This window comes from Enhydra lutris, unplaced genomic scaffold (genome assembly GCF_002288905.1).
Source record: "Enhydra lutris kenyoni isolate GAN:26980312 unplaced genomic scaffold, ASM228890v2 scaffoldscaffold21, whole genome shotgun sequence".
Classification (NCBI taxonomy): Eukaryota; Metazoa; Chordata; class Mammalia; order Carnivora; family Mustelidae; genus Enhydra; species Enhydra lutris.
The window spans coordinates 7,668,197-7,696,162 of record NW_019154105.1 but is presented as its reverse complement, the minus strand read 5'-3'; positions in this window follow the sequence as shown (position 1 = coordinate 7,696,162).

The window sequence follows — 27,966 nt, the reverse complement described above, 5'->3', positions numbered from 1 at the left end:
CCATCCTTGGCAGGTAGTCTGCTGGGGAATCTCCTTCTCCTTCTGCCCTTTCCCCATCCCCTCTCTCTCAAATGAACAAATAAATCTTTAAAAAGAAATAGAGAGAGAGAGAAAAAGAGAGAGAGGAAGGAGGAAAGAAGGAAGAAAGGGGAAGAAAGAGAGAGGGAGAGAAGAAGGAAGGAAGGAAAGAAAGAAGGAAGGAAGGAACAAATGAAAGAACCTGGTGTGCTGCTGACCTTTCGCTCAGGCTAAAATCCTTGCTGTTCTACCAAGATAGAAGTAAAGTGAGACATAGAATATATTCCCTTTTCTTCCCTAAGCCTCAACTCTTCTTAGACCATGGAAATGAAATTCCATACTCTCTACTGAAACACAAGAAAAACCCTCGGGTCTCTCCTACACATCCCAGTATGCCTCCCTTCCACTGCTGTTTCTGCCTCCACACTCTCCTCCATACCTGCTATAGACACCTGGGGTTGTTAACACCGTCCTAGAGCCAGGATGAGCTCTGAGGAAGATTTCCCTGGACAGAGTTTTTCCTTGAGCCCTCTATCTTTCCAATGGTCTTATTGTTGTTGTGGTGGTTATGGTGGTGGTGGTGGTGGTTGTTAAGCATGTTTTAGTTCTTTAATTTTACAAGCCATCGGTATTGTTTTAAAGAAAAGATATGTCTCACCATGAGAATTCAGAACAAGGGACTAGAGCATACTTGATTCTTGGATTTGATATTCCTTTGTGCATACACCATGGTCTAAGATTAAACCACACTCAAGTTGGAATCCTGCAAGGATGAGGGGAATCTTGATGCTCTCATTTTGGGGATGAGTAGGAAAGAGAAGGGTAAAAGATAGAAACATTGTAGATAAATATATTGAGGTAAATACTGACTGCAAATTACTGTTTACAATCTGAGAGCTCTTGTCTGTGATCCATAAAGACAAGGTGTTATATTCCCTCCACTCTCTAAAATGAGGAAAAGGTCATTTCAAAAGTTTTGGGCAATGGGAAGAACTTAGGTTGGCTCCTGCTAAATTTTTTTCATTAATCTTGAACTTATATTAGTCTTTTCATTATTCTGTGTGTGGGCTCAATTAAAAGCCCATTTTTCTACCAAAGGGTCAGGGGTTAGGCTTGGCTATGTCACAGATGGGATTTACATCTGGTCTCAGAAGCTTCTGTCTGTCACCCATTTTCCTTCTCCCTGAGGGAGGCTCTCTTCCATAGCTAGTGGTGAAAGGTTCAAAACTGTACTCTTTATTCCAGAAGTCTGGAAAGAGGAGAATCAGGACAAATAGTATAAGGAAAGTTAACACGGACTTTTCATTACAGAACATTTGAAATAACAAATTTATTCCCAGTGAAAACCAAGGGCACTTCTGCTTATCTGTCTTTACTCATATACTGCCATAATTTGAAAAACAAACAAGGAGGGGAGCCCTAAATTTCTGAAGTCAAACTGTCACACTCAGTAGCCTAGCCTCCACTCTTTTAGGACCTTCTACCAGTTGGAGCAAAGGGAGATCCCCTTCCACCTTTTCTTCCCTGATTCTTCCCAGAAGCAGCAAAAGAAGGTTTATAATACTATGCATGTCTTTCAAAAACAGATCCAGGGGTGCCTGGGTGGCTCAGTGGGTTAAAGCCTCTGCCTTCTGCTCGGGTCATGATCCCAGGGTCCTGGGATCGAGCCCCGCACCGGGCTCTCTGCTTAGCAGGGAGACTGATTCCTCTCTCTCTCTCTCTCTCTCTGCCTGCCTCTCAGCCTCCTTGTGATCTCTGTCTGTCAAATGAATAAATAAAATCTTTAAAAAAAAAAAAAAAAAAACAGTTCCAGAACATAAGTTCAATCTCTGAATAGTCTACTTCTTGTGGACCCTTTTCTGTCCAAGGTCAGAAGTGATTCTCTAAGGAGGAAGTAGGAGATGCTTTCTTTCCTGTGTTATGCATCATTTGCATCAAAATCCACAGGAATGATGAGGAAGGAGAAAAGAAATGGTCCAAACTCCTCTTATCATTACCCTCCCTTCTACTGCCATCAGTGATGAATGCCATTCTTGATCTCCACAAAGCTGAGATCTCCCTCATCTACTTCTTGCTCCTGACATTTCTCCACTCTAAGAGCTCTGGGCCCAGCGCTGTTGATCCAGCTGTTGCCAACCATCTCAGACGGACTCCAACTCTGGTGACAGTCTTTAGGGAAGGCTGGCTGGTATCCCTGCATAAACGCTGGGGACTGAAGTTTGTAACAAGCAGGGAAACAAAACATTTAATCCAGATAATCTGGTACAACCCAACTAGCCAAGTCAAAATGTTAAAACTCTCCTTTTTTTAAATTAACCAGTACTATATGCAAACTTTTCTTCACGATAACCCATGGAGGTGATAGAAAATAGCATGAAGGCTTAGGGTTTGGATAGGATAGAGGGACAGGGTAAAAAATGTCTAAAACAATGGTTTGTTCTTAGGCCAAATTAAAATGTCCTGAAGGTTATGACAGATTTGTCAAAATGGGCAAATAGATAAAAAATAGATGAATTAATTCTCTAGATTAAGAGGACAGGTAGCATCAGTACAACTTCACTGCATTTTCCCCACCCATAAACCTGGAGGAAAAATCTCTGGGCTGGTCCCTGAATGAGGGAAATACTACTATCCAGGACCCTACTAGGTAACCTGATCCCCAAGAACATTTTCGGCAGAGATAACAGGAATAGGAGATTACTGCAAACTCAAAATAAACATCAGATTTACCTGGAAAACATCCTAACATCCATATTCAGAGATAAAGGGACCATTTCAAACGTTTTAAATGGGAGTTGGATTCTTATAGAATGTTTTAAAATTTCAAAGTTACATACATGTAATCACCATTTCACACACAAACTCTCTCAAGGATCCCAATTCTCTAATTCTGTTTCTCCAGAGAGGGACATCTCATGGACAGGGCCTCCCTGGTGCAAATCTCCCTTCTTTGCTGAATGAGAGGTTTCTCCCACTCCAGGCTGTGCTGTGATGAGCTCTGCAGAACCTCAGGTGGAAATTATCAAGGATATGTCATGATCAACACACCAGACCTTTTAATTTCAAAGTGAAAATTTATTCCTGGAATTATAAACAACTACCTTTTGAACTAAACAAATTTTAAAGGAAATATCAATCTTGAAAAACATTAGGGAGGAAAGAAAATGAGTGCAAAAGCAAAAAAAAAAAAGATGGAAAAAGAAAATAATTTGGCTCTCTGCATTTAACAAAGTTCCTATATTCTAAAGAAATTTGAAGAAAAACATCAAAGGTCTTTTGTCCCATCTCACCCACCACAAATATCAGTAAGTACCTTGTTCTACGTATTTATAGTAAGAACAGAACATGTTATATTCCTGCAGAATTGATATTTGATTGCAACATGTCCTTTGTCTCATATTTGAGGCTATTGTTCTGGCTCACTTTTCCAAGCAAGACACCTGAACCCTACTAGCTCTTAAAATTAAAGGTCCATTTGCTGCTGTCAGGGGAGAAATCATAGAGCTCTCTAGTGAAAACAAGTCTGTTCTCCCCCAAACAAAATTCTCCCAGCCCCTTTCCACTTTTGTCACAAATTCCACTGCCCTCATGGATCTGTTTTCTCCAATGTCTCAGTGCATCAGGATGGACCAGGACATCTCTAACTTCTGTATAGGCTTTGGGAGGAAGGTGTACAATATGCACCACAGCTAGAAACAGGGATGCTATTTGGGGAGCAAGAGCTTCCTCTCATCTTCCTTCACCCACTGGGGTGGTGCTCACACCCTTCCCTCCTTCAGGGCAGGGTCAGCCTGGAAACATGGAATAGGATGAGCAAAATAAGCTCAGAAACATGTCTATAAACCTGTACTAAGAGGGAAAGGGGTCATTTCACATGTTTAATAGGAACAACAGAAAACATATTTGATGTTATAAATGTCAATTTTTCTTACTTTTACTTTTTGGTCACCCAACCTGAAGAAGACCAAATTTGTGTCCCTGGAGTCCAAGATGGGTCTCGGGTATATCACAAAGAAAATAAAGAATAGAATTTGTCTTGGTATACATGGGTCTTCCTCTTTGTAGGAGTTCTAGTGGAGGGATTTTCTACCATTCCAGATTCTAGAAGTCTTCATGCTTCTCTATAACTGAGATGAAAGGAGAGAATCAAAGTAGCTATAATTTGTTGGTCCACCACTCTAGTTACACATTAGAATTACCAGGGGATATTTTTTTAAATACCAGTGACACAAAAACAGACACATAGACCAATGGAACAGAACAGAGAGCCCAGAAATGGACCCTCAACTCTATGGTCAACTAATCTTCGACAAAGCAGGAAAAAATATCCAATGGAAAAAAGACAGTCTCTTCAATAAATGGTGGTGGAAAAATTGGACAGTCACATGCAGAAGAATGAAACTGGACCATTGCCTTATACCATACACAAAGATAAACTTAAAATGGATGAAAGACCTCAATGTGAAATAGGAGTCCATCAAAATCCTAGAGGAGAACACAGGCAGTAACTTCTTCAACCTTAGCCGCAGCAAGCTCTTACAAAACACGTCTCTGAAGGCAAGGGAAACGAGAGCAAAAATGAACTTTTAGGACTTCATCAAGATAAAAAGCTTCTGCACAGCAAAGGAAAAAGTCAACAAAACTAGGAGGTAATCTATGGAATGGGAGAAGATATTTGCAAATGACATTACAGATAAAGGGCTGATATCCAAGATCTATAAAGAACTTATCAAACTCAACACTCAAAAAACAAATAACCCAGTCAAAAAATGGGCAGAAGACATGAACAGACACGTCTCCAAAAAGATCTACAAATGGCTAACAGACACATGAAAGAATGCTCAACATCACTAGCCATCAGGGAAATACAAATCAAAACCACAATGAGGTACCACCTTAGACCAGTTAGAATGGCAAAAATTAACAGAACAGGAAACAACAAATATTGTCAAGGATATGGAGAATAAGAAGCCCTCTTACACTGTTGGTGGGAATGCAAGCTGCTATAGCCACTATGGAAAACAGTATGGAGGTTCTTCAAGATGTTAAAAATAGAGCTATCCTATGACCCAGCAACTGCACTACTAGGTATTTATCCCAAAATACAGATGTAGTGAAAAGAAGGGGCACACACACCCCACTCTTCATAGCAGCAATGACCACAGTAGCCAAACTGTGGAAGGAGCTAAAAAGCCCTTCAACAGATGGATGGATAAAGAAGATATGGTACATATATACAATGGAGTATTATTCAGCCATCAGAAAGAATGAATACCCATCATTTGCATAGGCATAGATGGAACTGGAGGGGATTATGCTGAGTGAAGTAAGTCAAGCAGAGAAAGTCAATTATCATATGGTTTCACTCATATGTGGAATATAAGCAATAGCACAGAGGACCATAGGGGAAGGGAGGGAAATCTGAAGGGGGAGAAATTAAAGAGGGAAAATGATCATGAGAGACTATGGACACCAGGAAACAAACTGAGGGTTTCAGAAGGGAGGGGTTAGGGGACAGGGGTAACAGAGTGATGGGTATTAAGGAGAGCACATGTTGTGATGAGCACTGGGTGTTATGCATAACTGATGAATCATTGAACACTACATCAAAAAGTAATGATGTGCCACACAGCGGCTAACTAAACATAATAATAAATAAATAAATAAATAAATAAATAAATAAATAAAATGAAAACCAATTCTGAAAAAATATAAAAATAAAAATAAAATAAATCACCAGTGCTAGGGGTTCCCAGGAAAACTAACCAAGAATCTCTAGAGGTAGGAAGAACTACTATTTTATTTTTTTCTTTTTTTTTCTTTTTATTTTATTTCTTTTCAGTGTTCCAAAATTCATTGTTTATGTACCACACCCAGTGCTCCATGCAATACATGCCCCTCCATAATACCCACCAGCAGGCTCACCCAACCCCCCACTCCCCTCCCTTCCCAAACTACTATTTTAAAACTATTGAAATATTAGGGAGCCTGGGTGGCTCAGTTGGTTGAGCGCTGGACTCTTGATTTAGGCTCAGGTCATGATCTCAGGGTTGTGAAATCAAGCCCTGCTCAGCACAGAGTCTGCTTGAGAGTCTCTCTCTCTCTCTACACCTCCCCCCACTCACACTTGCTCTCTCCCTCTCTCTAAATTAATAAAATCTTTCAAGAAAAATCATTGAAATATCAAATCTCCTCACCTCCAAGGTATAAGTCATTGTGCTCTCCAGTAATCTCTATTTTAAAAGACAGTAGAGAAAAAGATAAAGATCTTTCTAGCACTGTAAGAAAAAAATTCTCTCCAAATCATCCTACCTGATCTATCAGCTCAGCCCTTTTCCTTCCAAGGAGGTGTCATTCTGATGGATATATACTTACTTCTCCCCATATTTCTTTCACAAATTTTTTAAGGTAATATATGCATAACCCAAGCTCTTAAAGTTGTACTGGTAGAAGGGCTGAAACTATAAAACTTAAGGTTATAAAATGTTCCAAGGCCCAGACAGGTGAATTTTTCTCCTCCAACTAACCAACAAAGGAAGCTGCATGACTTTCCCAGCTCTGTATCCTCCACCAACCCCCTCTACCCAGACCTCTGTTATGCACTGAATTGTATTCCTCAAAATAACATATTGAAGTCCTAACTCCCAGACCCTCTAAATATGATGATATTTGGAGACAGTGCCCTTTAATAGGTAATTAAGACAAAGTGAGGTCACGTGGTGGATCCTAATCTGATATGACTGATGTCCTTATAAGAGGAGAGATAAGGGCACAGAAAGAGAAAATGTGGGTGCACTGAAGACAGAGGAAGAAGATAGCCATCTACAAGCCAAGGAGAGAGACCCCAGAATGAAATGAACCTTGCTGACACCTTGATCTTGGACTTCCAGCCTCTAGAACTGTGAAGAAATAAATTTAAGCCTCCCAGTCTGTGGCATTTTGTTATGGCAGCCCTAGTGGCCTAATACAGCCCCGAAGAACCAAATCCCTTTCCTCTTGTTTCTGAACCTGCCACAGCCTCTCCTTCTTGCCAGCACTTGGTTTTCCATTAGGTTATCTGGATATGACTCAGGAGGAAATATACAAAATCTGGATATTCCAGAGGCAAAACAGGATTTTTCTTCCCCAGTTACCTGCTTCCTTTCTTCCCTTCTGTACTCCTAGTGAGGAGCAGGATTTGCTAAGACAGCATGAAGGGAAATATTTTGTTGCCATAAAAAATTTATGCATGAGATTTATGTTACAACAGAGATAGGAGCCACCGACCTGGACAAAGCAGGAGACTCAGCACTTAGAAAGGATAGGAAGCAAGAAGCTTGGGACCACTAGGAAGAGTTATATTAATGACAAGAACCAAAATCAAATTATGATTTTAATTATATCTCCTTTCCACTCAATGACCCATATAAAGAAAAGACTAAGTAGATATCAATCAAACCTGGAAAATATTCCCATAATCTATCAAAAAGTTGAGAAGCAATCAAATATTTTAGTCAAAAGGAGGCATGTAGATTAGACTCATGAAGAATTTTCATTAGATATCATATATTAATATTAGCCCTTTCCTTTCTCTATAGTTAAGCTCAATTAAGGAGGCCAATTTTCTGCCCAAGAGTTGGAGGTCAGAGGTGGATATATCTGAAGATAGTGAAATCTGATCACTCCCTATGCAGCATCCCTAAGAGAAAATGATCGTCCAACAGCCACAAGGACAATTTAGAAATTGAGACTCAGGTTAAATAGCTCAGGATGAATTAAGTGTTTGTCTTAACTGTCAAAATATTGATAACTTTTCTTAAAACATAAACCAAAAAAGTTCTTTACTACATGTCTAAATTTAGTGAATTTACTAAATGTCTCCATTTGAAATATAACAGGAAAAACATTAGCTTATTTTTTTGAAGCCTAATGTCAAACAGAATAATTCCTTCAAGGAAGTCACAGGACCAGTTGGGAGACATAAAAATGACATAATTATAAGCCCTTTAACATACTCCTCCCAACTCTTATTTATACACTTGTTTTTCCAGCTCTAGCTGACTTATAGGTATGGCCTCCCTATTGCTATTTTCCTCCTGGATTGGGGTCAAAGGTCACTTCCCCAAGGAGCAAATGAAAGACTGGTAATTCTAACTTTCCTCATCCCACACTGCTCAAACCCAGTAGATGCTGTCCCCATCATTCCCCTCCTGTCTTCCAAATGAACCTAAATGTTAGTCTATCATCCATTCCTCATTCCATTCCTTGTTTTCCCAGAAAAACAGTGCCCTTCACCTCCTTTTAGCTCTTCACTTGGTCTTATTCTTAGAGGACTCAATTCTTCCTGGAAGACACCCGATGGTTCTAACCATTTCAGGATATATCAAGCTTGGACCCTGTATGGACCTCTAGAGAATTCATATCCATCGCTATTTCCCCTTCTTGTTTTATACTTCTCTCAGAAGAGCTGAGTGGTAGGGTTCAGAGCAGAAAAGTACTAGAAGACATTTTGGCTTTTGTTTTGCAAAACCTAAATCTTTAGAATATTTATGGAAGTAGAAGGAGCAACTTGAAGAAATAGGAAAGGAGCAGGATTTCTTTCATATTTAAAAGATATTCCTAAACTGGGGAAGGAAAATAGAGAGACTGTGGGTCCCAGAGTAGCAGCATCCAACCCAGTCTTCTAGTTATACACTAAGAAGGCAGTTAAGAAAGAATTCGAACAGCTGCATGAGGTATCAAGGAAGAGACAGAATCAAAGGCAGGCTCATAAAGATTTCAGAGTTCAACACATGGTACTGTAGCACTGGAAAATCACAGAACTGAGCACCTGAGATTTTATTCTACTTGCAAGCTTACAAGTTAAATGTTCACAGCTCCACTCATGCTAACAGAAAACAAAAGCCTCCTGGGTCAGAGGCAAATGATGTCACTACTCCCAGGATAGGAGGCAGCATGACCTTCACATTCACACTGTTTTTACCTTGCCTTTAGGTCCCACAGGGACAACACAAAACAGCACAAGTGAGTGCTGTACATGCAGTGGGAACGAATCACAGCTGAAGAATCTGAATTTTAAGAAACATCAATATGTTAAAGAGACTACAAGAACACCTGCCCAAACCTTTGTCCTGGAAGATGATGTTACCTTTATTATACTGTGCAGCCAACAAATCTCTCTGCTCCAGGAAGAGATACTATCTCTATCTTCCAAGACTGCCTACTATATGAATATCCTTGAAAAGATCATCCACAAAAAAAGTTATTAATGTCTCTGCTCACAAGTCAGTAGAACACAAAAAAAGCCATGACTGGTGGAGAACTGTCTCCAAACAGTGTGGCCAGGAACAACGGATGTCTCAGCTGTGACCTGTGTGGTCTGATGATCAAGGCCCAGAGTTAAGTGCCCCACCTTTGCCCTTCAGTGTACATGGGAACTATAACATAACCCTGGAGAGAAGAACATCATGGTGAGTAGTTTTACTAAAAGCAGAGAGGTGAAGTAAAGTCTGGATACAAAATATTCAGTTCTCTTTCTCCTTCAGGTACTACAATGCCAGGTTTAGCACCAGGCAATATATCTGGGGATGACTCTCTGGGAGAAAAAAAGGAAAAGAAAAAGATAATCCTAAGAGAAAAGACTGTCAGAAATTGGCATTCAATAAATTTACACCATCTCTCAAGAATGGATAGATCCTTGCCCAATAATCTCACAATGAGTGCCTGGCTGGTCCCCACTTCTGCCTGACATAACTCCAAGTTTTATACTACTTGATTTTAAAAAGAATAGACAGCCAGGGATTACCATACCTCTGAGGAAAGCCTTTAAAATTAAAGAAAGAAATAGAAATAAATACACAGAAACTTGATGAAACAATGAGGAGAAACCAAATAAACTTTTTTTTTTAAGTTACAGTTAAGTGTTCCACTTCAAAGATGGAATACATAAACTTTTCCCTATCCCTTCCTGTAATACCACTAAAAGTCCTGGACATTATTATAAGCTGTCTCTTCTGGCATGCCATCCACTTTCCCCATTAGAGCCCTTAGCATATCAGTCATAGTTGTTTTAAATTCTAGGTCTGATCATTCCAAAATCTCTTCCATGTCTGAAACTGATTCTGATGCTTACTTGGTCTTCAAACTCTGTGTTGTTTTGTTTTTTTTGTCTGGTAGTATACCTTGTAATTTTTTGTTAAAAGCTAGACATGATGTGCTGGGTAAAAGGAATTGTAGTAAATTGGCTTTTCATGTGATATTTTGTTGATCTAAGAATTAATATTTGTTGGAGCTGTAGGTGTCAGAGGCTAAAATTTCCTCTGGTGTCTTTGTTTTTGTAAGCCCTTGTTGTCTCTCAGTTTCCTTAGAGATTTCTTCTTAAATAAGATCTGAGATTGCAGGATATTCTATTGAAATTCCCTGTTATTATACAGGAGTCCTATTGAAATGGTAGTAAATTATGGGGGGAAAGAAAGCATTCTATAGTCCTATGATTAGGTCTTATCCTTTTATTCAGTGAGCCTGTCACCCTAGGGTGGGAGCTTCTACGTGCTTCTAAGTTTTGTTTTCTTCCTCCTTAAGGGGAGACAGCAAGGTTACAAAGGGCTAGAATTTGCTATTTCTCTCCCCCCACCACCGCCCCGCCATCTGTTAGACTCTGGTGAAATAGTTTCCCATGATGTAGGCCTCGTTAAGAACCCAATGCTCTAGGCATATTTCGAAATGGCTATTCCAACCTCCTGAAGTATGAGAGAATTTCTCCTATCTTGACTGTGAGAATGTGTTTGAGCTGCTGAAGATAAAATGCACAAAAGTGTGGGAACCCCCTAAGCCTACCTCTGAAGTTTTAACTCTCAAAACTGTCTTCACTGAGCCTCCAAAAGTTCACTAATGATACTTTAACTCTCTAATCTGGGGGTAGCAGTTTGCCCTGTGACCCCAATTCTCTGAGGGATCTAAGAAGAGGGGTTTTGTTCTTGTTTGTTTGGTTTGTTTTGTTTTGCTTCCGTTTTTTCCACACCTTTTTTTGTTATAAAGACAGGAGTGACACTTTCCTAGCTCCTTGCATGTTGGGTGCTGCACTGGACACCTGACGTCCAATTTCATGAACTTTCATGCTCTCATTCCTTTAGAAACTTCAGCCCTCTGTTTCAAAGGCCTGACTTTAGGTCCAGGTACAGATTAGACAGAGGTCCCAGAGCAGCAAATCTAATCTCCTCCCTTCAGTGCAATCACCTCCTCCATTAACAGCCTCAGTACAAGAGAAACAGGCAGCAGACTGAAGTCCAAACCACAGAACCTTTATAAATACCAAAACTGGTGACAAAACCTTTTGCAAAATACTAAACCATGCTCTTAGGAGAATCCCTAAAAGAAAAGAGACAATAAGACATCCAATTAACCTCAGACAAAACATTCCTACAAACTGCTTTCAGGATGAAATGGAGATAATCAACTTGTATCTCCTTCTAAAAATGAATCACGAGGGTTTCTTTCTAACTTTAGACCAATGGGCAGAAAATTAAACTCCCTAATTCACCCCAAGTATAAAAGAGTTAAGACCTTAAAAAGGATTAGAATTTTAAAACTCACAGGAGCCCAATCTCTTTTTTTTTAAAGATTTTATTTATTTATTTGACAGACAGAGATCACAAATAGGCAGAGAGGCAAGGGGCAGGGCGGGGGGGTGCAGAAGCAGGCTCCCTGCCAAGCAGAGATCCCGATGTGGGGCTCAATCCCAGGACCCTGAGATCATGACCTGAGCCAAAGGCAGAGGCTTAACCCACTAGGACACCCAGGCGCCCCTCTGACTCTTGCTCTTAGCTAAAATCTTGGGGAGTAGGTAGTAGGGAAAACAAATGCCCACTGCCTAGTATCTAGCACCTCTGAAACATGGGAAAGAAAGATACATGTTCTTTGTTTTCTCAAAGCAGGCCCAGGGGGAGTTCTAGAAAAGTTTTCCTGTTCCTATTACCGCCTTCTCACAAGTTACCTACCCTAAGTGAGTAGGGAGAGGGTAGAGGGGGTCTCCTCTCTTTATTTTTTGTCCTCTTATACCTTCTTCAGTCCAGTGGGATGAGATTCATTTCAAACACACACACACACACACACACACACACACACACACACTACCACATATCACAAACCTTACTCCCTATGACTCCAGAGACAAAATTTCTCTTTCTTTTCTCTTTCCCCTGACTCATGCCCTGGCTTTTTCTCAGGTTCTCTTCATGGAAGAACTATGGTTCCCATCCAAACAGGGTATTCTAGACTCTGTCCTCTAAGTGAACCCTTAAGGATAGGATTCTTAAACTCTACAGTGCCAAAAAGAAAGAAAGAAAAAAAAAAAAAACCAGCAGACAATGGGCTGTGGCTGATTAGAATTTGTTCAAAAGAGCATATTACACTCCCTTTATAATTCACAGGGGTTGACAACCTGCATTAACAGTTGGAAGCCAGAGCCAGTGAAATGTGGATTCTAAAAAGAATCTAATGATTGGAGGTGGGGTGATTATTCACAGAAAATAGTGATAGTAATAGGAGCTTACTGGAATTTTCCCTGAAGGACACCTCCTGAGAGACAAGTACCTGGAAACATTTAAACCAGCCCCAAGTTTTTGTTACTTTCATCTATCATGTGTGACTCAAGATTCATGAGGAGAAAAGGGCTAGCAAGAGCCATATAGGATATAATGTTGATGAGAAATAAGGGAAGTGGGAGATCTATGAGGGGTGTGAGAGGAAAGAAGTAGAGGTCAGGAATCTCTTTTCTCCTACTGATAACAATGATTTTCAGACTCCTGAAGATCCTATGAGTTTTCCTACTTGGTCTCCCCAAATAGCTTCCCTCTTTCTGGGCCTAAAGTAGGAGCAGGAGTGGGCAGGTGGCAGGAGGTGGTAGGGTAGGGTCTCCATGGGGGCCCCAGTGGTCTGGCTGTCCTTCTCCGGTGGTATCCAGGTGACACCCTCCCACCCTTATCTCACACATATCCCCTATCCCACCCACCCAGCCCCCGCCCCATTTCACCTTCAATGGAAAGAAAAAAAGTGGGCAGTTAGTTTCCCCAGGAATAAAGTAGTTAAAACCACACCTCTTTCCCATCTCAAGTCCTTTTTAGAATAAATATTTCTATTCCCTACTGATTTCCTTCCAGGTCAGTAGAGAATATCCACTACAAAATGGAAAAGATTATCATTAAACCCATTTGCTATTCCATCTCATGTGGGCTTCAAAATAACTCCGACCTGTACAGAGTAAGGTTTCACCCTCCTTTTACAAATGGAGAAAATGTGTCACATGCCAATCATGTAAATAGTTTCACTGTTCTACTGTTAATTTTATTCACAATGCCCCATTTTACAAGGAAAAATAATTAATACAGATACCACTCTAGTTAATATTAGATTCTATCTCACACCTTTCTATGAGCAACAAGTAAAGTAGAAGTAAAGTAGAGTTGATAAAATAGTAAAATAGTTGAAAAGGAGTTTCCAGCTTGAGCACCTGTGAGAGAGGAGAAATGAGAATATATATTTCCAAAAAGATGAGGTAAACTGACAGGAACTTTCTGCCACTGAGGAAAACCTAGGGTGTAGGGAGTGTCTTTCCTTCTCAAGCACAGTGACAGCTTTCACAACTGTTACTTATTTTCTGCTGAGACCTATAGAGAAACAAAGCAGGAGATCTCAGAGCAGGATGCTGAGGAAAAGCAAATTAGGGCTCTTTAAGGGATTGAACTGAACAGGCTATCCTGAAAGACTGGATATGTGACTAAGCTCGGAAACACGGCTCGCTGCCTAGACCACCAATTTCCAACGGGCATTAAAACTCCCCTGAGAATATTCCAAAATGGAAAAATCTCTACCTGCCAGATGGCCTCTTTGGAAGGGTCCTGGATATGAGCGAACAAAAATCCTCCTGTTTGGAATAGGCTCCGTGAGACCCCCCAAAGGGTATGCTTTAGTGGAAGAGACGTGCAAAGGAAGGTGGATATAACTCCAGAGCTTTGTGTTTGAATTGTTTTGGATATATGCAGGGCCAGATCTGAACTGCCTGGAATAAGAAAGGAAAGTTTGAGTCCTACTCCTGTTTTCTTGTCCTTCCCACATACAAAACTCAGCTTCCCTTCTAAACACAGAATAAAATTGTTTTTAAATATCCATTTGAAGGGATCCAAAGTAACAGTCAGCCTGGACTGTTCACACATCTTGGTATCATCCTGATTAAAGACATTAATGTTTAGGGAGAGAGGCAGGCTCAATGTTCAATATCCAGTAAGTTTTTATAAAACACCTACTGCGTGCCAGTTACTGTTCCAAGTACCTGGAACACATCAGTGAAGAAATAGACAAATAGACAAAAATCCTTGACCTTGGGAATTATACTATAGTTTGGTGGAAGGAGACACAGAATAAATTTAAAATATGTTAAAATAAATTGCACAGTATGTTAAAAAGAAGAGAAGTGTTCCAACAATAGTAAAACCAGAATAGAGTAAGGAGGGTGAGATGTGTGGCAGGCAAGGGTATGTGAGCAAGTTTGCTTTTTGCACAGGACAGAGTAGTCCTCCTTGAGAAAGTGACATCTGAATATAGACCCAAGAGAGGTGAAAGAGTGAGCCTGGTCATATATAGAGGAGCCCAGCATCAGAGGAGTGGGAAAGAAATAGGAAATGAAGTCAGAGAAGTAGGGACAGGAGGTATAGAGTAGCCAGATTATGTAGGGCCTTATAGACACAGGATTTCTATTTTACTCTGAGGAAAATTAGGAAGACCTTAGAGGATTTTAAGTACATGAATGATATATCTGGTTGATTTATGGTTTAATAATATAGTTCTACCAGCAATGTTAAAAATAGGCTGCAGAGGAGGAAGGTAAAGTACGGAAACTGGTTAGGAGTCCTCTGTAACATTCTGGAGAGGAATGCTGGTGGCTAGGAAGCAGGGTCTTGGCAACTGAGGTGGTGAAAATTGACCAAATTATGGATTTAATTCTGAATGTAGAGGCCACAAGATTTCTTGACAAATTAGACAAGTATCAGGAAGGAAGGAACAAAAGAAGGTAGGAAGGGAGGGAGGAAGGGTGGGAGGAAGGGGAGGAGGGAGGGAGGGAGGAAAGGAGGAAGGAAGTGAGGGAGACAGAGAGGGAGGGAACGGGGAAGGAGAGGGTGAGAAGAAAGAAAAGGAGAAAGGGAGAGACATAGAAGAGAGAGGGAGAAAGAGAAAAATTCAGTGCTGCCTCTAAGGTTTGTGGTCTGAGCTCCTGAAAAGATTAAGTTGCCATTAACTGATATGGGGAAGACATCAGGTATGGCAAGTTTAGGGGAAGATGAGTAATTCCATTTGGGACATGTTGATTGGAGATATCAAGACAGTCAAGCAGAGATGCTGAGAAGGCAGTTAAAAGTCTCAAACTTAACATGTTCTGAACCAACCGTTGCCTCCATCATTTCTCCAAATCTAAAGTGTCTCTGCAGTCTTCTGTTTCTCGGGGTATGGAGATTCTTTTTTTTTTTTTTTTTTTTTTTAGATTTTATCTATTTATTTGACAGAGATCACAAGTAGGCAGAGAGTCAGGCAGAGAGAGAGAGAGGGAAGCAGACTCCCCGTTGAGCAAAGAGACCGATGCAGGACTCGATCCCAGGACCCTGAAATCATGACCTGAGCTGAAGGCAGAGGCATAACCCACCGAGCCACCCAGGTGCCCCAGGAGATTCTGTTCAACCAGTTGCACAAGCCAGAAAACTTGAAGTCATCCAGTACTCCCTCTTTCTGTCCCATCCCACACCCAATTACCAAAAAATATTATCAGTTTTATCTTGAAATCTAATCAGGATCTAATCATTTCTCACTCTCTTCAATGCCACTCAGTCCAAACCACCATCATTTTTATCTATTAAATATATAAATATTGTATACGATATTAATATATTAATATTACTCAGCCACAAAAAGAAGGAAATCTTGTCATTTGCACCAACATGGATGGATCTAAAAAGTATAGGGCTAAGAGAAATAAGTCAGTTAGAGAAAGACAAATACCATTTGATTTCATTTGTATGTGAAATTTAAGAAACAATGCAACAGAGAAAAGAAAAAGAGACAAATCAAAAAACAGACTCTTATCTATATAGAACAAACTGATGGTTACCAAATGGGGTGGAGGCATGGGGATGAATCAGGTGAAGGGGATTAAGTGTACACTTACGTGATGAGCACTGGGACCTGTGGAGAACTGTTGAATCACCATACTATACACCTGACAATAATATGACACTGTATGTTAACTGGATTGGAATTAAAAATTTTTTTAATCTGTTCTGAAACCCTGGATCTAGAAATATGGCAACAGAATAATGTAACTTTCTTTTAAAATAAAAAAATTCGCTCTGGCTTTCCATCTGCATCTCCATTTTTATTGCATGAGCAGCTGTATCAGCACCTTCTCTGTAGTCAAATGCTAGGAGCATTATGTAAGGTATTATGTAAGAAATGTTTGCACATTCAATATACTTCCTGTTGATCATTTCTTCAGTGGGTTGTTTTTCGGGAGTTGTTTTTTGGTTTTTGTTTTTTGTTTTTTGAGAGAAAATATGGTGGGCAGGCAGAGAGAGAGGGAGAGACAGAATTTTAAGCAGCTCCACACCCAGCACACAGCCTGACGCAGGGCCTGACACAAGGCTCGATTTTCCCTCTGAGATCATGACCAGAGCTGAAATCAAGAGTAAGAGATTTCACTGACTGAGGCACCCAGGTGCCCCTTTGCAGGGGTTCTAAACACAAACTACTTTCTCTTCTAGCAACCCTCTGACTGACAGCAAATACTGTCAAGTTGATATTTTTGTCTGCCAAATGTAATGGTTCCTATTCCATCCTGTTTGAATACCTTGTGTAACTCCTTGACAAAGTAGTTCAAAAATTTCTTATCGGTCATGAAGCTTGTCTTTGGCTGAAGAAGAATGTTGACCGTGGCCCGGCATCTCCTGCTCATGGTTCGGTAATCTTGTTTCATTCCTCGGTGCTGTAATTACTTTCTGAACACAAAACTAAAGGGTACGAACAAAACAGTGCTTGTGATTCCTGAATCACACAGAGCCTTCACCATGTCTATGCTATTGTCAGTGTCAATCACATGATAATTTCTTTTCTCATTTTCTGCTTATAAATATTTCTTCAACCATATTTACTATGTTGTGGGCTGTGAGAGACCCGACATCTTCTGGCAAGCCAGTACAAAGAAACAAAGTTGAATTTATCATTAATCCACCAGACCGTCAAACTTTAAAAGACATCTGGTTGTCTCTGTATGCCTAAATGTCTGATAAATGATTTACAAAAGTAATACAGTTAATGGTGTTATTGCCTTTGTGTTCAAAGCAGATACTATAATTCTGAAAAAGAGATTTTCATTAGTATGCTTTCTAGAAGGAACTTTTATCTCAGATTTATGTGCATACCTCAAAAATTCTTCATATTTAACTATTGAAAATTATAAGCAGGCTATAACAATCATTTAAACAATTCTTTTAGTTAAGTCTTTAGCCTTCATAGCCTCGTAACTAAAAAGAATCACTCTCTGAAAGGATTCTAACAGAGTATGTTTCTAGACTAGTTACATAAACAAAATGTGTTGACGTACCTCATTTTTCTCTAACCTTTCACTTTCTTCATATTCTTTATTATGTCTTAATTGAAGATTATTTTCCAGAGATGTTCTAAGACATGATTAGAGAGCCTCTCAACTCTGTGAAATTTTGAGGTGCTGAAGTTAACATTCTGCTTTTAATCCATCCTCACAAGATGTGAAGAATCCCAAATAAGACAAATAAGCCATTTTTATGACATTCATGGCCTAAATGTAATTAAACACCTGAAATTGAATACAGTTCTTAATAATTATTTTGTTTAATGTTATCAATACTAGTATACAATCTACAAGGATTAGAATAATGATATAACCTAATCATCCTCATCATTACAACTATTAATTACCACTACTCTTACTGCCATGAGTAGCTAACAATAATATTATTGCTATTTGTATTTTTATAAACATTTGTTAGCACAAATATATATAATATTCTTCCTAAAATTATGTAGATAATACACTTTCATCATTTATATTAGCTAGCAATTTATTTCTTTATTAAACCATTTGAAAATACCTAATGTTTATTTTTTACATAAAATTAATAACTTTGACCACCATCATTCATCATTTTACTCTTATAATAAATGTGCATTTAGGGATGCCTGGGTGGCTCAGTTGGTTAAGCGGCTGCCTTCGGCTCAGGTCATGATCCCAGCATCCTGGGATCGAGTCCCACATTGGGCTCCTTGCTCAGCAGGGAACCTGCTTCTCCCTCTGCCTCTGCCTGCCTCTCGGCCTACTTGTGATCTCTCTCTCTCTCTGACAAATAAATGAAATCTTAAAAAAAAAAATAAATGTGCATTTATACTTCAATCAAATGATAAAATTTAAGCATATAAACACAGGGTGAAATTTTCCCTTCAAAAAAAAAGCTCGCTGATATTTGGTAGTGATCTTTTATGTTAACAATTAATCTGAAATGCAAACCTCCTTGAATTACTTAGTTTTCCTAACTACGTTTGATGGTAACATATATGATCATGAGGTTATGGATCAAACAAAGTTCAAAGACATGAGGAATGACTTTGAAGCAGGCCTCCAGCAATCTGGCTTTGCAGATGAAGTCCAAGCTGCAGAGTAGATCTTGGCTGTACACAAGGGATGATCTTTGGTATACCCCTAATAGAGATTTGCACTTATGTATTTATTATAATGTCTCTTCTCATCCTCAATTAGGGTATAAGCTTCATGAATACAGGGTGTCTTTCTATTAATTGCTGTATCTTTGGTGCCTGGGCCAAAGCCAAGCACATAAAATACATTCAATTAATGTTTGCTGAATGAATAGAAAAATGAATGGATGGATGAATGAATACTATGCAGCTGTTATAAAGAATAAAATATCTACTCATACTGACAAGGGAAGATCTCTACAACACACAGAGTTGTATGCCTTTTATATAGTTACTTTGCTCAACATAGTACCTCAAGGTGCTAGCTTAAAGTCTGGTATACAGGAAAACACAACAAACACGTGTTGAACAAATTAATGGAATGGAATGGAATGAAACAGAATGGAATGAAAATGAATACAACAGCTTCCACATGGTTGAGCTGCCCTCTTCTAGTTTATCAACTTTCCAAACCATCTTCTTCCATTCATTCATTCACATGCAGTCATTCGTCCATTTATTAATACATTCATATAATCCATGTCACTGGAGTGATCTTTCCAACATGCAAATCTGATGACAGTTTCCTACCCCAAATTCTTTAATAGCTCCTTATAACCTCCAGGATAAATTCTAGCCCCTATAACAGAGCACCAAACACTTTTCATTATATGGTGCCGACAAGCCTATGTAGGTGTATCTTCTGCCACAGCCTCCTGCCCATCTCTTCATGCGCTACCCTGTGCTTTAAGTGCTACCAATACCAAGTGCCTATAATTCCTTAAACATAATATCATATTTTTATTGTTTCTGATAAGCAATCTGCTCTCACTCTTATCTTTGTTTCTCTATATTTAACATGTCTTTTTTCTCTGTCTGCTTTTAAGATTTTGATTTTATCATTGGTTTCAAGCAATTTGATTATGTACTTTCATGGAGCTTTCTCCATATTTCTTGTCATTCAATTTTGTTTATACTTTTTTATTAAATTTGGAAATGTTCCAGCAATTATTTCTTCAAATATTTTTTGTTTCCCCAATCCCTCCTTTCCTATGGGACTCCAATTCCATATATATTACCCACTTGAAGTTCTTCCATGGCTCATGTTGCTCTTTACATTTAAAACAATTTTTTCTATCTGGTTTCATTTTGGATAGTTTTAATTCCTGGGTTTTCAAGTTTACTTATCTTTTTTTTTTTTTCTCATTTTTAATCTACCAACAAATACACTGTTTTTTTTTTTTTTTTTTTTTTCTTATCTCAAGCCTTACAGTTTTCATCTCTAGAAATTCAATTCAGGTCTTTCTTATATCTTCCATTTCTCTACTTAACTTTTTGAACATATGTAATACAGTTAACAATTGTTTAAATGTATTTGTTTGCTAATTCTAACATATATGTCAGTTCCAGGTTGGTTTTGATTAATTATTTCCCTCATTATAGGTCATGTATTCCTGCTTCTTTTGTATGCCTGGTAATCTTTGTTTTAATGACAGACATTGTGAATTTTAACTTGCTGGGTGTTGGGTATTTTTGTACTCATATAAATATTCATGAACTCTGCCTAGGAAAAAGTTTAGTTACCAAAAACCATTTGATCTTATTGGGTCTTGCTTTTATGATTTGCTATGGAGGTCCCAAGTTGTAGTACCATCTAGTCCCCCACTACAAGTATTCAACAAAATGTCCCCAAAAGTATGAATTTCTCCACTCTTGTTTGTGAGAATATACAACATGCCTAGAACTGTGTGCCAGGCACTGTTTCTAATGCTTTTGGATTGCTTCCCCCTCCTACCCCTTGAGTAGTTTTCTCACACATACACACTGATCAGTAACCTGCTGGCTATTCAAAGAGAAGTTTCTGTGAATCTCCAGGATTCACCCTCTGTGCAACTATCTCCTCTTTGTTACTTTGTTTTGCAAATTCTAGCCACCTTGTTCTTCCCAGACTCTCAATTCCATCTCCTCATTTTAGGAAGTCTGCCAAACTCTGCTAGGGTTCCTTCTCTGTTATGTTTTAAATATTCATCTTTATTAATGTTGTCCTTAATGCATACTGAGGTTTTTGGGTCAGAAACATATTTCTTACTATACTCACAGCAAGATCAATAGAGCAACATTGCAGCATCACTTCCCATGTCTACAGAGCAACATGATGAGAACCAGATATGAAAATCTGTGCTGTGTGAGTGGCAAGCTCACCCCATAGGTGAGGGTGAAAAGTTAATTTCTTATGCTTTTCTACAGGAGAAAGAGGCAGTTGTCTCCCCTTCCACATCTGAAAGTCTCCTTGGAAATGTCTTGCTCTAACCTTTTAGAATGTAAATAAATCTCTCTAGGGAAAAAATAATACAGTGTCTCCAGATTTACAATGCAGAGATGCTTCCAAATTCCAGGTTTAATCCCCTCTTGAAACATAAATATGTATCTCTGGCATTAGGTAAATCTCTCAGGAGTTCTTACTTTTTATACAGCTACAAATTAACCTCTAAGACTTGCTCTAGGGTCAGTTTCCAAGGTTCAACAAAATCTGTTCAGAAATCCCTAACTGCACAGAAACACGAAAATATTTTCTCTGTAATCCCACATCCTCCCTGTGCCATGATTTGTAAACTCTCTCAAAACGGTGAACCAGAACAATTGTATCAGTGACCTTGTTAGTCTCCATTTCTCAGGAATGACTATCCTTTGTTGCCTGATATTCAGTGTCCTGAAAGCTGCTGTTTTATAAATTTTTCTCTGGTTTTATTGGTTGTTCCAGGTGGGAAGGTAAATCTCGTTCCTGTGACTCTGTCTTGGGAGGAAGTAGAAGTACCATACTACTTCATGTTTCCTTGCCTTTGCCCTTGTTCTTCCCTCTGTTTAGTATAATCTTTACTACCCAAGCCAATCCCCTCCTTATTATCTACCTGTCAAAGTTTATATCTGTCATTTCTCAGTTCAGGGCACTAACTCATATGTAAGTTTTTCTTGACTCTCTCATGCACATCTGGGTGCCTACAGTGAATGTGGTTGGCTCCTGCCAAACATGCATCATGTCCTGACTTCTAACAGAGCCTTCATTTGATTCAGGTCTCCACCCTTCCCCCTACATCCATGTACTTCGAGAGGGTAATGTTAGCCCTGCTCCAGATTCTGAGGGTAACCTTCTTCTTCTTGGTAGCAGTTAGTGTAGGATGGGCACATAACATATGTCTGGACAATGAGATGAGACAAGTTGGCTAGTGGACTTCCAGGAAAAGTTTCTCCACTCATAAAAAGAGATAAGGAATAAAATGTTTTCTTCTATACATGACCATCTTTCAATGTGCTTGGATATTTTGAATGTGTCTCTTTACTAGCAGTCTTAGAATGAAGGCAACACTGTTAGATCAGAGAGATGGAAGGAATCTGGGCCCTTGATGCCATCACTGGGTAGCAGACCTTCTCAACACTAGTAATGTGCAATAACAAATTTTGAGATTATTTAAGACAACTTGAATTGGGTTTTAATTTATTTCAGCCAAAAACATCCTCATCAATGAACTGCCTTTATCCCCAAAAGCCCTTGTATCGTCTTTTACACGCCTCCTTTCCAGCTGTGGTGGCAGCACATCTGTCTTCTCTCTAGACTCCAAGCCTCTTTAAGACCCAAAAGGACACATTGTCTTTCTAGAGCCAGGGCCTGATACAGAGTAGGTACAGAAGTCATGTTAAATGAATGATTGTTAGTGGCTCAATCTCCCCAGAAGCCTGCGAGACTTGCATCGATACTCTTATACTTACCTAATAGTATATATTATAATAATATTTATTAAAACCTTCACTGTATGCAGTCCACATGCATCATCTCATGTAATCTTCCCAACAGTCCTCTGGAATTGATACTATTACAGTATTACATTTATTTTACAATATGAAAACAAAGTTGGGAAAGAAGTTCAGTAACTTGTCCAATCTTTTTTTTTGAGAGAGAGAAAGAGAGAAAGCTCACAAGCAGGGAGGGTAGAGGAAAAGGGAGAAGCAAGCTCCCCAATAAGCAGGGAGCCCAATGCAGGGATAGATCCAGGGACCCTGGGATCATGACCTGAGTCAAAGGCAGCCACTTAACTGACTGAGCCACCCAGGTACCTAACTTGCTCAATCTTCTATAGCTAAGAAGTGGTGGAACCTGGATTAGTACCTGTCAGGAGTTCAGCTGAGCTATCAGGTGTCAAAGTAGCCAATTAAACCAACAACCCAAAATGAAAGGAACAGTAAAATCTTTAATCACTTACTTTGATAGTATAAAAGGCTAAAGTCAGAGAGAGCACCAACTTCCCCCTTTTCCATTTTCCCCCCATGAGATGCCACACCCATCAAGAGTCAGTTGAATCAGTGTAGATGTAGGGGTTGCCTCACTGTTGAGAGACCCCAAAAAAAGACTCCTGCTTTTTTATTTTTTTAAAGATTTTATTTATTTATTTATTTATTTATTTGACAAGAAGAGACAGTGAGAGAGGGAACACAAGCAGGAGGAGGAGTGAGAAAGGGAGAACCAGGCTTCCTGCTGAGCAGGGAGCCCAGTGTGGGGTTCAATCCCAAGACCCTGGAATCATGACCTGAGCTGAAAGCAGACACTCAGCGACTGAACCATTCAGATGCCCCAAGACTCCTGCTGTTTTATGGACTGTAGAGACCCTGGGGGGAAGTGGGGAGACCTAGGAATATGAAAATACTGAAGCAGAGTAGGGGAAAATGTCTCCCAAGTTTCCCCTGCCTCCTGCCTCCACCTATAAGGAGGCCTTGACAGAGGCATTTGAAGAACACCTCAGTCCCCAGTTAAAGAGACCTAGGGATAAAGATGCCTGAGCCAAAAAGTAAAATATGCAAAGGGCATGACCAGCCAGAGGAACCTGAGCTCTTGACTTCAACTCACTATGTACTGAGTCCAACATGGGGAGTGCATGTGAGGCCTGTCAGGTATATGGTCAGCCCAAGAAACTTTTTTTTTTTTTTTTTGGCCAGGAGCCAGGCTCTTCAAGACCTCAGTCTCTTAACCACTAGAACTTTTCTTTGAGCAAATGACTTCATTGTATTAATTTCTATCTTCTCAAAAGTCTAGCACTGGATTTTGGTACATGATACATATAAAAAAGGTGAATTAAATTGAATTGAATTATAGAGAGCAGAGAGAAAGGTAGTTGTTGACATTCAAATACATCCAAAGATTCTGCCATGGTTTATCTATATTTCTTCTTAAAGGAATAAATGGATACTTCAGAAACATAACCTATTAGTTCTGAGAAGATATATTCAGGATCCTGCTAATGAGATCTCCTCAATAAATTTCAAAATTCTTCAAATATTTCATACTGTGCTCAAATGGTTCATTTATTCCTTTTTCGACCATGTCACTGAACTCATAAGTTTTCATCAACTATCATAAAATTCCAAATTCTTTTCCTTTTTCAACACCAAGCAAGATGTCTAGGCAACCAATAAATATTAATTAGTGAAGATGATGAAGGTCAACTTCATATGTTTCTTTACCCTAATTTCTTTTGAAGACCTTCAGCATCATTGGCATTTGATTTCAAAGCTTCAGAAGATCATCTTTCAAATCTAGGCTTTGTTAATTAACATTGCCAGGTACTGCCATCTTTCTTTGTTCAAAAGACTTTGCTGTCATTAATTACATATCAGAGCTGTGGGAATAGATTCAGTTTACTCTGATAAACCATTTCCCTACTGCTGAAACCAGATGACAGAACAACATTCTGTTCCGGGGTCTTTCTCCTTTCCTCTCCTCCCTCCCTGGGGTTGGTAGAGCAGGGATGTGCCAGTCAGTGTGCAATGCCAGTTTGAAGATACTCCTTAGAGCTGCAAAGCAAAGAACAACAAAACGAAGCCCTATCCGTTAGCGTCTGATTTCTCATTCTCTACATATTAACACATCCTTAAAGAGAGAAACCCTGAGAAGGTGTTAAGTAAGAACACAAAGTGAATTTATACATGTATTTTTAAGGTAACCTGTCCTTTATAGAAGTGAACTGCTCTCTGAGACTTGTTTTCTGAACCTTCCCCTTGAGTAGGCCTCTCGGACTCTTCACCTCTTCCATTCCTTCTTCTGGTGTAAGCCAGCCCCCAGACACAGGCACACACATACACCACGATCTTTAGGTCTTTAAGATTCTCCAGTGTGTGCCCCTTTTCAAAGCTGTCCTAACCTGTTCAGCTCACCAGGGTAAGAGTGTACAATTACCAATCAGCCATTTGCCTCGGTATAGCATCCTCAGTCTACACTCCCAATGTTGGACAGTAACTCCCCAGATTCTTCTCCTAGTCCTGGGTTTCTAGCTCTACTTGAGTTTTTAAGCTTCAGGTCCAACTTCCTTAACAGATATGTATGGTAAGATTTTACAAAGCAAGTTCCTGGCTTCTCCTCCTGTCAGACTTCCTCACTGTGGTCTCTTTCCTCTCTTGTCTACCCTTCTTTTCCAGCATGCACTAGCCCTTCTCCCCAAATACTGTCTTCTTAGACGTTATGGATCATAGGTTTGTTGTCTCATGATCACATAAGCAAGATAAAAATAGGGAGGCAAAGATTTAAAGTCACTGAAGCAGCTCCATTCCACTTAGCATCAGAAAGAGCACACACTCTGGCACCAGAGGGGAATATGCTGAGCTATGAGAAGAGGGGAGATGGAAAGTTCAAGAGAGGCTTTTGGTCCATAAAGGAGACCCTGCTAGAATTGTTCCAAAGATAAAGTCTATGGATTTCTTTTCATTAAATTAGCTGACACTATCTAAAGCAAAACACAAATTCCAAAAAGATTTTTTAAAAAGGAAATATATAAGATTAGCACTAGACATCTGCATTTGATTTGGGCAGATAAACTTCTGACCCTAAAGAGGGAGAACTAACTCCTTTGATATGCAAAACAGCTCAAAACCATCTTCCTCTGCTTTTCTCTCCTTAGGCAGGAGCTTGCAGATATTATATTCCAAAAACTCAATGAAAAAGGAGTCAAAAAGCCTGGGTTCTAATTTATAGCCTCTGAGGATCTGGTGCTGTGGATAACCAGCCTTTCCAAGCCATAGTTTCTCATTTGCAAAATGAGTATAAGGGTACCTTTATTCACAAGGCTGGTGTGCATAGCCCTTTGTAAACTCCAAAAGGTTACATAAATAAAAGGAACCATTAGTATGATGATCCAGGCACATTTCCAAAACTGTATCGTTGTCATCAAAAAGTTGGAACTATGGGTTGGTAACCTATAGGCAAAGCTACCGACCCTAAGGAAGGAAGATCTTTCCGCATGCATGGCATGTGTGTTGCCACCCATAAAGAGAGGAAGTAAGAAATGTCTACTAAGAACTGAGACTTGCCCTCATCATTGCTTTGGAAGGTGTAAGTCCTGGCAGGATTCATGGCCTGAATCTCCTAAGCAAAAGAAAATTTTGACCAGAAACACAATGGAAACATTATTTTTACATATACAATAGTTACATGACTTCCTAACATTTATGAAATGGTTGGTATGTGTCAGGCACTGTTCTAAGCACTTCACTAGCTTTATCTAATTTAATCCTCTCTGCAAAGTATGATTTACCTCATTTTACAAATGAGATTTATAAAAGCTAAGTAACTTGCCCACCTAATAATGGGAAAGTAACAGAGATTTGAACTCATACTCTTAGCCACTTTTTTACTCTCCCCTCTTTAAAGAGCTAGATAAAAATAATTGTTCCAGAGAATTCTGGAAAGTTCAAACTCCTGGGGGTGGGCCAGGGCATGGGGAGTGAAGGGCACTTCTGTACTCCCATTTCCTTCCAGCTCTCACCTCCCGCTCATGACTTCCCTGTTCAGGGCTCTATCAACCCAGAAATTAATAGGGCTCAGTCTTCCCATAACTTCCACCCAAAGATTTTTTTGGTGGTTTCCAGAAATAGGGCTTACAGTCCAGTAGTGGAAACAGTTTGAAATAATTCTGCTTCCACAAGTCCCAAGCCAGTTTCTACACCTTGGGCCCCAGCCTCTGTCCTCTGGCTCAGCCCTCCTGCCTCTACCTTCCCCACCACTTTGTGGTTTCAGTCTCTGGCCTCCCTTCCTCAAACTCCTGGCCAATTCTGCTGGCTCTTTTGTTTTGTTAGTTCCTGCCATCCTGTATTCACAGGATCTCACTTTGTCCCCAAGTAATTTATGAAGATATTTTCCTAATCAAAGTTTGTTCTGTCCCTATGAGAAATTATGATGCTAGTTTTTAAGATGAGGACACTTTCACCTTGATATATATCCATTTAATAAACATTTATTCCTAAGAAGTAAAAGGAGGGGTGGTAATACACAAAACCAGAGTGATTTTTGATATCTTGAACTCCTGTACTACTAAACCACTGAAGAATAATTAATAGAGGAGATCATAAACTCAAAGTTGCTGTAATTATGATGATCACATTTGCATAACTCATCTTCATCTATTATAAATTCATTATAGCAGGGGAGTGCTTTAGCCCCCAAAACATTAAAATATTCTGTTATTAGGAAAGAAAACAACCTGGTGACATGACAATGTGCCATGTTTTTAAAAAACTATCTTCTTCACCCAAATATTCTGGCAGATCCTATGGCCCATGAGATATACAACTAGAAGTTAATTCACTCCAGATGTCAGACACTCCATTATACTACCAGCATCGCTGGGTTGTAGGCTTTTCTTTCGGTTTTCTAACAAAATCAGGGGCATCTGTGTGGCACAGTCGGTTAGGTATCCAACTCTTGGTTTTGGCTCAGCTGGTGATCTCATGGTTTGTGAAACTGAGCCCTGTAACGGGCTCCTCACTCAGCAGGGAGTCTGCTTGGGCTTCTCTCTCCCTCTCCCTCTGCTCCTCCCTACTTTACACACTCTCTAAATAAATAAACAAATAAATAAATAGAATATTTTTTAAAAAGTTTTCTAACAAAATCAATTACTTGCTCCCACCACACTCCCAGTTTGTTAATGAGTTCACAAAATTACAATTTAATCACAAACATACCGGTTAATTAGCTCTGCCATCTCTTTTACTTGCCCACTCCTACTACTTTTCATCTATTCTTTCATTTGTTCATTAGTCAAGTATTTATGGAGCACTTTCTGTCGGCAAAGCCTCAAGGATGCAAGTGGGAAGCATGTGCTTGCCCTTAAGGGCACGGACTCTAGGGCAGGCATCAGGTTTTACAAATACTTTTAATAGAGAATT